Source organism: Cucumis melo, chromosome 8 (assembly GCF_025177605.1).
Source record: "Cucumis melo cultivar AY chromosome 8, USDA_Cmelo_AY_1.0, whole genome shotgun sequence".
Lineage (NCBI taxonomy): Eukaryota > Viridiplantae > Streptophyta > Magnoliopsida > Cucurbitales > Cucurbitaceae > Cucumis > Cucumis melo.
Genome location: NC_066864.1, coordinates 10,283,118 through 10,295,499, shown reverse-complemented (window position 1 = coordinate 10,295,499; position 12,382 = coordinate 10,283,118). Strand labels below are relative to the sequence as shown.

Below are 12,382 nucleotides of genomic sequence, written 5' to 3'. Positions count from 1 at the left end.
TAAATGGAAATGATAACTTTAAATCCAATAGTAACGATAAGTAATTAGCATATACTTTACTCACTGAGACACAATTGTGTGTGAATAGGGTTCACACTTTCATCCCATTTAATTTGTTCAACATAAGACATTTCTTTGGAACATACCAATGCAAAACTAAATTTTAACTTTCATGTATACCATGGTTTTGTTTTACATTTTATGAAGAGAAAATAAATTAATGAATAATGAAGAAGGAAAGGAAGAAGTGGAAGATATTTCACGGTTGTCCATAGTCACTAGAATGACCTCACTACAAGAAATTTGGCCTTTAATGTCGGCTTAAAACCGACATTAAAGGCCTTTAATGTCGCTTGGCGACCGACATCTTTGCGAGCGTTATTAAAGGGCTTTAATGTCGGTTGGGCTTCAATGTCGGTTTATAACCGACATCTTTGAAGGTGTTATTGAAGGCCTTTAATGTCGGTTCATCTTTAATGTCGGTGGATAACCGACATTAAATATGTCTTTAATGTCACTTATGATACATCTTTAATGTCGTTTTTCCACCGACATTAAAGATGTCTTTAATTTTTTTTTTTTTAACCGACATTAAAGCTGTCTTCAATGTCGTTTTTTCAAATTTATTTTTATTAAATCCTTGCATTATTGTCCATTTTGTATGACACCAAATAGTTAAAAATGAAATCTTTTACTTGTACATATACAAAATGAAATCTTAATAATGTGACATTTATATACAACTTGGATCCAAACACAGAAATTATGAAGCTTAATTATTACACTGATCATCCTTTGGAAAATAAGAAAGAAAGAAAGAAAAAGAATATATTGAGAGAGCAATAACTAAAACTGCAACTAATAGCAAAGTAGAACGCTTCACAAATGACCAACTTCAAGATCTTGTCACAAAGATGAGGGTCTGGCTAATTGTACTCACTTGCAACCATTTCTTCTATTGCAGTCATTTGTTTAGTGATAACTCCCTGTAAAAGACATCAAGATGGTTGAATTGATAAGTAACAATGTTATGACCTAGTTGCTAGTAGAAATATCAAAATATCAAAATATCAAAATATCAGTCCCAATATTTTCTTACTAATACTCAATATTCACACTCAGTAATCTTTTTTCCTTCTACCGCTTACACCACCTAAAAGGCCATTGCCATATTGACAAAGATTTATATGCAAAGATCCTAGACGATATTAATAAGTGAGTGTATGTAATTAATAATAGTGTGCCTTGAAAAATGAACGGTATAAGAGACTTTACCAACATACTAAATGTGGTAACTCCAACTCTACAAGCACTTCACGAACAAGTTTGCAAAAAGGAGAACCCTGTGAGATGAGAGAAACATAGAGATTTAAAATATTGTTCAAGGGAAGAGAACCATAAAAATATCCACTTCAAGTCATGACACCTCCAATTAAGTAGTCTGCGACCTCTGTGGTGGTGATGTCCAAGACTCCCTATGCGAACAACCATAAAAAATTAAGATAGAAAATAAAGAAACCTGTTAATGATCAAGTTATCTCCAATTGGGGGGATAGGATGGGATTACTGACCCTCATGGTTTTTTTCATTCACTGATAAGACAGAAAATATTTTTTGAGAGAGTACAAGTAACATGTTCGAGTTGAAATGATTTAGAAAACAACAAACTTATTTCTTTCACAAAAAATATATTTATCTTTTCAATAATACATAAAACAATTCAACAAGTCAACATGCATTATGAAGCATGTATAAATCCTGTATAAATCCTATTTGGCAGTGAACTTACAGATCTTATCATGAAGCTACTTAAAATAAAATAATTCTCTTCATAAAAGCACCTGTATAAATCCCTCTTTGACCAAAGATTCCATTGCCTTCCCCCCAACTGTCGATCCCAATCTGATGACTGGTAGAAACATCAACAATCGTAACTTCAACCTGTCATTTCCGCAACCACACACAGCGAATACAAACAAAACGAAGAGAATCATTAATCAAGGTAGATCTTGAAAAAAATTAGCACAAATTCATGTCACAACAAAATAAAAACAAACATAAATAACCCTTTTGAATTTGACATTCAAAATTTTATATATGTTGTAGAAGTAAACGAAATGATTTGACTGTTGTTGTTTCAATGTAATTGAAATTGTATTACAAATATTTTTTAAAGTAAATCTATTCAAAATGAAACTTTAGGAAGAATATGTTTTTTTTGTATTCCACGATTTTAATAAATCTAAAATTTGCCCAAAATTAAGTTAGATTAATAATTTATGAAATTTTAATTTCAATCAAATTATAACAAAGGTTATTATGAAATTCATTCAATTTGTACTACTATGTGATTTTTCGGTGATTATTCTATTAAATTGCGTTTTAATAACATTAAAATGAAATAGGAAAATTTAATTAACAAACATATACTATAGAAATTTTAGTAGATAAGACATTAATTAATTATTCCAAACTAACAAACTAAGCTCAACTTACCCGTTCGTTTCTCTCGACCATCGTCGTCAAAGTTCTTGAAGGCGGCTTCGGGGTTTTGATCAAGGTACATGGAGGTCTTAGGAACTGATGTGCAGCAGCCATTTTGGAGGGGGTTTTCTTTCTTTGTTTCTTTGTTTATTTGTTGGTATAGAGAAAAAGATGGATTTTATGTGGGAAGTGAAGGGGGGAGGGGAGAAGTATATATGATAAATATAGGAAGCAAAAAGGTTCCTTTCTGAATTTATTTTATTTGAATAAAGTTTGGGTTTGAAACATGATTTCTACTTATGAAACATGACAAGAAAACATATTTATAGTTCACTGTTTCGTAAATACATCTCAAAATAAAGTTAAACTTTAATGAGACCCAATAGCTGCCACATTAGTAACTATGAAAATCTAGTGAAGATCTCTCAGATATTTTTTCAAACACCTTAACTACAACAAAAAGGTTATACTAAGTTATGAAAAGTACTTAAAAATAAACAATCGTCAAAATAAAAGCTCATGAAAATTTCTCATAAAAACTTTAAGATAAGAAAGTTATTTGCTATAGTAAGAACTAATAAATATAGCTACAAAACTATATTTAAGGTCAAATCTTATAAACATTACAACAATTAACTCCATCCAAATTAACAAAACAAATTAAAGTCACCAAGTAAACCAAACAAAGCAACATACAGGACATTAATGTTTCTATAGACTAGTGATCACCACAGAAGTTTCAAAATGGTCATGCAATTTCATCTAAACTTATCAAATGAACTTCATCCCCAAAAGCTATTTTGTTGGTGAAGTTCCAGAGTGATTACCAATGGACATCAAATTCCTTTTACCTCATATATAAATTCTAGTTTCCCACCTCTCAAATTCGTTATTATTTCAATCTCTATATTTCTCATTGTTTGGTTTGTCTCAATATTCCAAGAAAATCACAAAAACATAGTAAAACGCTACGAAACAAAACGCTCCTAAATCCTAAACATCTCAAACTCATTTTCTCTCTCGTTACAAGAATTATAAAAGAAGAAACTTCAATGAAACAAAATTTAGTTTTAGAAAGAAAAACCTTGGAATTATGAAAGTCAAGGAAGCAAAATGTTTCGACCCAGAAGCACACGTGATGAACTGAGGTCTGAAATCAACTAGACATTTCGTCGAACACGTAGAATACAACTGGTAAATCAAAGGGTTAAGCTCAACATGCACGATTACCTTCAGTAACCTCGCCAAAGGAAGAAAACGCATCTTTCAACGATCTCTCGTCCATGGACCAAGACAACCCTGGAAGGAAAAGGAAGAAACAAGATCAAATTCATGAATGTAAAAGGCATCTGAATCAAGTGGGTGGTGCATCTATGTAAGTGGATGGAGGAAGAGAAGCAAAATTCCCAATTCAAACTTACCATGAAAAGAATCTGAAAATTAACAAACATGTTTGATGCTCACAGCTTCACATTTTGAGAAAAAAGAAAATGTTGGTGATAAATCAGTATCCGCAAACCCCATGAAACTGAAAATTAGTCTTTCAAAAGAATTAAGTTTACACAAAGCAACATACAGAGATGAAAGAGTAAGCAAAATTCCCAATTCAAACTTACCATTCTTTTCGTCGACAACCCCAAAGAAAAAAACCCCAAAGCAACATCAGTGTTTGAAGAAAGTGAGGAGTGACGGCGGTGGTGGCGGGCACGAGCTGGGCACGAGGGACGATGGTGGTGGTGGTGCCAGAGACTCTTCAGAGAAGAAAGGGAAGATTGTTAGATGAGAATGAGGAGTGAAGAAGAAATTGGAAGGATGAAATCGTGTGGGTGATTGAGAAAGAGTAAAGTAAGAGAGAGAAAGTCATTTTTTTATAAAATAAAAAATTAAAATTAAAATTAAAAAGGAGCTTTAATGTCGCTTTTCAAAACAAGGATGTTTAATGTCGGTTTTAAACCGACATTAAAGCTCCAGCTTTAATGTCGGCTTAAAACCGACATTAAACATCCGCATTTTCAAAAACGACATTAAAGCTCTTTTTTCATTTTTTCCAACCGACATTAAAGGCCAGATTTGTTCTAGTGCCTTGAATATACACATAAAGGAAGATGATTTAGACAACTAGAGAGAGAATCTCTTTCATACACATTGACTTGTACAAACAATACCACGAAGTGTAGTAATTGATAGTGAAAGTTGTATGAATTGGTGAGCTCTAGTTTAATCTCGAGACAAGATTTGGATACTACACCTCATCCACGACTTTACAAATCACAGGGCTTGATGATAGTCGAAAATTTAGGATGACTAAGTAGGTGAAGGTTCCTTTTGCCATAAGGAGATACAAGGATGAAGTACTGTATGATGTGGTGTCCATGCATGCAAGTGACATACTCCTTGGAAGGCCTTAACAATTTGATAGGAAGGTTATCTATGATTGTTTTCTTAATCCTTGCACTTTCGTACAATAGTAGGTAAATCGTACTTGTACGCCTATCCCCAAAGAAGTACTTACTAATCAAGAGAAGTTAGAGAAAAGAAAAGAGATCGTATTAAAAGAAAAAGGAAAAGGAAAAGAAAAGGACAGTTTGAGAGAAAAATGATGGGTTGAGAAAAGAAAAAGAGAACTGGAGAGAAAATGAGAGATTAAGAAAAAAGCAAGATCATAGCTTGCAACTTAGAGAGAGAAAAAAAAGAAAAAAAAGAAAACTAGCAAGTTGGAGTGCTAAGTCTTGTGAGGTTAGGAAAGCTACATTTTCAAAAAGGATCATACTCATGGTTACACTTAAAGAAGTTTGTTTGCTAATTGAGAAGCTTGATTCTCTTGCCAGTATTTTTATGTCTCTTTTGCAAGAATTTATGTTTTCCCTAATGAGTTACCTAAGAAGTTACCACCTTTGAGAAGCATAGAGCATAAGATTGTCTTTATTCAAGAAGCTTATATTACAAAACGACCATCACAATGAACCAATCCACAAGAGGCCAAAAAGATTCAAGACAAGTTGTTGAGTTGCTTGCTCGTGGGTATGTACGTGAAAGTTTAAGTTATTGTGATGTTCTTGTCTTACTTGTATCTAATAAAGATGGATTTTGGAGAATGTGTGTAGATTGTGGGGTTATTAATAAAATTACAATTAAGTTTAGACATCCTATTCCTAGGTTAGACGGTATGCTAGATGAATTGTATTGTTGTAGCTTGTTTACAAAACTTAACTTAAAATTTGGTTACCATCAAATTAGGATGAATGTTGGAGATGAATGGAAAACCACTTTCAAAACTAAGAATAGTTTGTATGAATGGTTGGTTATGTCTTTTGGTTTAACTAATGCACCTAGCACTTTTATGAGACTTACGAACCATGGACTACATGAATGTTTGGGAGAGTTTGTGATTTATTTTGATGACAACTTAATATATTGCTTTAGATGCACTTAGAAAGGAAAACCTTTATGCTAATCTCAAAAGGTGTTGTTTTTGCATGGAAAAGGTAAACTTTTTAGGTTTTGTAGTTTCTAAACATGGAGTAGAAGTTCATTTTGAGAAGGTTCAGACAATTAGGGAGTGACCTACACCTAAGAAAGCTAGTGATACTAGAAGTTTTTATGGCTTAGCTAACTTCTATAGGAGGTTGATTAGAGATTTTAGTTCCATAGGTGCACTAATTAATGACCTGTAAAGTTTGAATGGGGACAAGTACAAGAATGTGCTTTCAATTATTTGAAAGATATGCTATGTAATGTGCCTTTACTTGCCTTAACTGATTTTGAGCGAACATTTGAAATTGAGTGTTATTCCAGTGGAATATAGATTTGAAGTTTTTTTAATGTAGTATCAAAGAACGCTGATGTACTTCCATGAGAAGTTGAATAGATTTGCCTTGAAATATCTTACATATGACAAAGAGTGTTATGCTTCAATGAGAGCACTACAATCTTGGTAACATTACTTGTGGCCGAAAGAGTTTGTTATCCATACTTACCACCAGAGCTTACAATACTTGATGGGCCAACAAAAGCTAAATCAGAGACATGAAAAATGGTTGGAGTTCATTGAAACTTTTCTTTATGTGATGTGATATAAGAAAGGTAAGGAAAATGTAGCTACAGATGCGTTCTCTAGAAGGTATGTTTTGCTCAACACCCTTCAGATTAGGTTACTTGGATTTGAACATATTAAGTCATTGTATTCACAAGACATTTATTTTGCATCTATTGTTGAAAATCTCAAGCAAAAATGTGTTGTGTTTGATTATATGTTGTTTGATTTCTATTTAGGAATAATAAACTTTACATTTCCACTTTTTCTTTTTGAGAGTTATTAGTTAAATAAGTGCATGAAGGAGGTTTAATGGGACATTTTGGGGCCACTAAGTCATATCGCATGTTCAGTGAATATTTTTATTGGCCTAAAATGAGACATGATGTACATAAGGAATGTCAGATATGTATCACATGTAAAGAAGCTAGGCCTAAGTCGAAACCACATGGGGTGTATTGAACTTCTAGTGGACCATGTTTAGATATTTCAATGAATTTTGTGTTGGATTTACCTTGATCCAAGAGAGGGAAGGATAATATTTTTTGTGGTAGTTGACAGGTTTAATAAAATGCATGGGTCATTTCATTGCATGTAATAAAACTAATTGTGAGACCCATGCCTGAAATAGAAGGGTCAAATGGAAATAAGAGTTTGGAAGGTTTTTGAAAGGTGTTGAGAGTTAGGAATTTTCTAGGAAATTTCCTAACTGTGCTTAATTAATGAGTCATATGTAAGAGTTTAAGCTAAACATTGTATGGAAATTTAATTAAGCTTATACGTGTATCTCTTCAAGTAGGAGCTGACAGTTTATGAGAGCTTAAAGGGTGACTAATCCAGCTGATGACTAGTATAAAAGGAAGATTAGGAGAGAAGAAAAGGGTGTTACTCTAAGAATTAGTTAAAAGGAGCTAACTGTTGAGTTGCTACTAGGTGAGATGAATATATTTGAAGTTAGGGCTTCTGAAGAAGAGAGTTAGTCTGTGAGTGATTTCCCAAATGTTTATAGATTTTGAATCTTTCTTTAAAATTCCTAGTTGATTTGTAATGTTAAATTTTATAAAAGGAATGATTTCAAAACTAAGCTTGCAATATGTTTAAAGTAAAGATTTATGTTATTGATGTAGCTATGTTTGTGTGTAAAACATTAGTCTTATTCCTATCATTGAGCTAACTATTATGTGCACATAAGGAGTAAAGGCAGCCATGTAAAAAAGGATTGCATGATGGAGTGAAGCTGACCAATACGTAAAAGGAGTGTATTGAGCTTAGCGGCCAGACTGAGCAACGAGAAATGAATCAGGAAATTCTCCAAGGAATATTGTCGATGAAAAGAACATTACAATAGTTTATGCGTGAGAATGGTTCAAGTTCTTAGAAGGAAGGAATATGAAAAGCTAATGAAAGATTTTTGTTTTATGAAATGAGGTAATGAAAGCCATGTTTATGAAAATGATTTCATGTATTGTATGCCAAAAAGGTTTTCAAAAACTATCACTCATTAAGCTTTGACTTCAGTTTTAAGTTTTCCCTCCCCTAGGTTACCATGCATTAAGGCCAAGCCGGGTTATGTAAGGGGAGCTACCAAGTGTTGGAGTTGGACCAAGTGTTTAAAGCCTCATGTTATAATTCATGTACTTAAGGAAGCATGTGTATTGTATTGTAGAACGTATGTTGTTAAGTAAATAAAAGAAATTGGTTATCTTTCGTTGTGTTATGTCAATTCTTATCGCTTAAAGCCTAAGCATCAAGTTTGTAATAAGTTATTTGAGTTGGAACTAAGTGATTAAGCTTAAGTTCAAGAGATTAAGATGACCATTCTGACGTTTCATCTTGAGGCATTAAAGAAGCTTAAGTCGCATCGTGTGCCATATAGCAAAGTTCAAAATGCGTATAGGGCGGGGCATGACTCTAATGATTCTAAACATGTGGTCATCTTGTTCTCTGAAGATGTGGTTAAATTGCATGACATTCCTAGAAACATTGTTAGTGATAGAGATGTAAATTTTTATGTCGTTTTTAGAAGGTACTTGAAAGAAATATTAAGTTAGTTTACTTCACTGTGTGTCACCCTCAGAAAAATGGACTATGAGGCCCTGATTGCATTCTTCCTTATGTGATAAGGTTTCATACGGAAAGAGTAGCATATTTGATGAGATTGTTACGCGATGAGAAGTAACTACACGAGAAACTATTATACGTTTTGAGCTTACTTCACCAAGAAGCGGTGACATCATCCTTATGTAAGAAATTTGGCAATTGATTTGAGTTTGTCACCTAATCAAAATTCAAGATAAGAAAGTGGCAATGACACATGGCCTTTTAATATTGGACCATTGTCACCGATGGGCAAAAGTAATCATTCCGACATGGGAGACTTCACCTAAAAGTCTTATAACTATGTGAAGGTCGGTCATTTTAAAGTTGCTTTTACCCTGGGCTTACTTAAGAAGAATTGAGAGAGTTTCAAGATTTTCAGAGATTCTTCACGAGCTTGAATCTGGCAAGGGATTGCAACGAAGAGTGCGAAAGTTGTCGATCAAAGAGTTATGCAAGGAAGCTCATTGGTTGTGAGTGGTTCTTTCTAAAAATGTTTTCGAAAAACAAAATGATTTCTAATGTATTTTAAATCCTGAAATGTATTTCTATGGAAAAACATGGTTGTATAATTTCTTGTATGCTTTTCCATTTCTTAAAATGCATGTGGTTATAAATGGATGAGATTTAACATGAATTGAAATGGTGAGATGAAATGTGATGATCTTGTGTATCCTATACGATGAGATGCCTCATACTTGCATGATTTGGTATGAGGTGTCTTATCCTTGCCTGTGATCTGAGATAAGGTGTGTGATCTGGAATAGAATGCCTTATACTTGGTATGTGGTTTAGTATGAGATGCTCTTTGCTTGCTATGTGATCTGGCAATGGCAAACACTTTATGTGTGATGGGATTGGTGAAATTTACTAAATGTGTTGAGACTACTTCGTATAGCCGCAACTTGACAAAACAGTGAGGTAAACGCTCAAGCTAGGGGATTGGTACAAATATGTAACTAAAAAAGCAAAATGATTCTGCGTTGTGATTGTAAGATGAATAATGATGAAGTGTTTCTACATGATATGAGTCGTATGATTGATTTAAAAGGAAATGATCTACCATGCGATTTGTGAATGTTTGCTGATGAGATTTGAATTGTGTTAATCGCCTAATGCATTAAAATGATCTACTTTAAACCCCATATCCGATTAATGAAACATAAGTATTTGTATCTTATGTTTTGCCAAAATGATTGTCACGCGTTACGGCAGAAATTGATTTATTAATGGTGCTGATAAAAGACCCCACCCACTACACATTTTTGTCCAACATTTCAAATGTTTTGTTTTAATTCTTCCCTCCCCCTCTCCACCATGTAGCGAAGAACATCCCGCATTAAACATACAGTCTTAATCTGTCACACTCCCTCCCTAACTACCTGCTAGCTTAGCTCGAAAGACGACGTAAAGCCAACTGACATCGCTCTCCTCTAACGACATATGTCGACTCTACTGAACCCTTGAACCTGATAAACATGTTAATCTTGTTTATAAACTATTTTATGCAACACAACACAGTGGAACCGAGACCGATCGCAGACATACATGGAATGCAACCCTGAAATAACTAATTTACCAAGTAAACCTAATAGAGGCACCTTAACCAAAAACGTAACCAACAAAGATTTATACAACTGCAACACCTAGAACTTGCACAAATTAAACTGTAGAGTATCTATATCTTACAAAGACATATACAACATAACAAAGCAGACTTTATATACAACTTCAACCACGTACTGACAATTAATATGGGAGCTTAAGCAAACTAAGGTAGTCTATCAGGCATCGGGAGCTCAATCTCTACTTGGAAAGTGGGTAAAACATTTTGGAAGGGTAAGCTATAAAGCTTAGTGATTGACTGAGTTTAAAACTATAATTCTAAAGTTAAGAGCACATGAAAACTTTACACATATAAACCTCTTTAATCAAGCTGTAAATATAAACGTATACTAATAACAATAGCTTTCTCAAATACTTAACATGTGCGTCATTGAAATCTAGAAAGGCATATCAAGTATATCAAAACATTTTAACTAACATGACAAATCTATGTTATGTAGGACACAGCCAGTGAAACCAATGTTTAGAAGCTCTAAGAGTCCTCCCAACACTCCCATTGTCTTTGTCGTATTAGGGCCCATCCAGCACTCACGACAACATTATTGTTACGGAGTACACTCAACGTCAACAATGGAATCTAACCTGTGCATCACACGGTACCATATAGCCTCGGACTCAACATCTCATTCATGTAGTTAACAAAAACATAAAAAAATTATTAAAATATATGGGTTATCTTTATCTTTCGTAAAGCTCAAGCTTACTAAGATTGTTTGTGGAAAATTGAAAATCTAAAAACAATACTTGCTTAAAATGATATGGTTTAGCTACTTTTTAGAAAGTCGATAATAACATGCTCATATATAAATTTTATCATAAAACTTAAGCTTGAACTTATGCTTGAAACCGTTCATAGAAATCATGTACTATTCATAGAAATATAATCATAAATAACAGTTTTGACATCTGTTTTGTCACTCACAGCCTTAGGTTAGTTCCCTGGTGTGTAGACTCGACTTATTTCTTCTTTGCCTGTTAAATAAACCAAAATTGAGCGTCAAAACCTTATATAGTCTAGTATCGTTATACTAGCTTTTGATGACTCACAAATGATGACATTTAACTATTCTAAACTTAGGCATAAAAGAGTATTTCTTTTATTTTCCCAGAATTTTTTAGATTTAACAGCTCACTTCAAACATTCATAACTTTCTCAATACTTCATCATAATTAATGTACTTTATATCAAACTCTTCAGTTTTAACTTTATTGCAACTTACTTGAAGGAAGAAAAGTGAAATTCCCAACAAATTGCTACAGAAATAGCCCGAAACAGAGAGAGTAAAAAATCGAGCCTTTTGGTATCCCTGCCTTGGTATAGGAATTAAGCTTACTTCTAGTCATTTGTAGATCATGCTTTCTTCACAAAAGTTGTAGGAAATTTGATAAGCTTTTAAATCCTATCTTATAGAGCTTCTAACCATGTCTGTATGATCTATAAAACTTTAGAAACCAGAGCATTCACGAATTCGCACCCAAATTTAAGACCTGAATGCCTATTTGAAAAACACCAATCTAAAATCCGAATTTGCACATGCTTCCTTTATAAAACTTCTTAAAAATTGAATGAAATTTCTAATAAAACAAATTTCACCTTCTAATTATTTCTGAGTAGTTCAAACGCACTTATATACCAGAGGATGTCTTTGTGAACTCAATCTGTCCAAAAATTGAATTGAGCTTGATATTTCCTACCCTATTCAACCTTCAAATTTAAAAATATTTGCTTCCAATCTTTACAAATCTTCTCTCAACATAGGTCTGAAGTTGAAGAATGAAAAGGTGATGAAAAGTGGGGGAAGAACCCTTTTGGCGGTGGAAAAGAATAATGAGAGAGAGAAGAAACAAAGACTAAATGAATTTCTCCTCTCCCCCACTTCCTCTTTTTCAATTATTAAAAAAACTAATATATATAAAAACTAATATATAATTTTATTTCCATTTCTTCTTCCTTTCTTTCTTTTTTTTTTTAAAAAAATCCAAAAAAAGTTCTCGGGTTTACAACTTACCTTCCCCTTAGGAAATTTTGTCCTCGAAATTTAGAAGTCCTTAGGTGAAGAGTGTCGGGTAACTCCTTCTCATCTGATCTTCTGACTCTTAAGTTTCCTCCTCTACTCCATGATGTCTCCAAAGAACTTTCAC

The 12,382-nt window shown here is 33.4% G+C and overlaps 2 long non-coding RNA genes across 2 annotated transcripts; both read right to left on the bottom strand.

Annotated features, from left to right (window-relative positions):
• Nucleotides 1-675: 675 nt before the first annotated feature.
• On the bottom strand, nt 676-1,580 carry LOC127150499 (uncharacterized). Its single transcript, XR_007822873.1, has 2 exons — nt 1,284-1,580; nt 676-986 (listed from the first exon to the last, which is right to left on the bottom strand). It is a non-coding gene; the product is annotated as an uncharacterized LOC127150499 (long non-coding RNA).
• A 1,516-nt stretch (nt 1,581-3,096) lies between these two features.
• LOC127150498 (uncharacterized) lies at nt 3,097-4,382 on the bottom strand. Its single transcript, XR_007822872.1, has 3 exons — nt 4,101-4,382; nt 3,906-3,950; nt 3,097-3,783 (listed from the first exon to the last, which is right to left on the bottom strand). It is a non-coding gene; the product is annotated as an uncharacterized LOC127150498 (long non-coding RNA).
• Between the last annotated feature and the right edge of the window lie 8,000 nt (nt 4,383-12,382).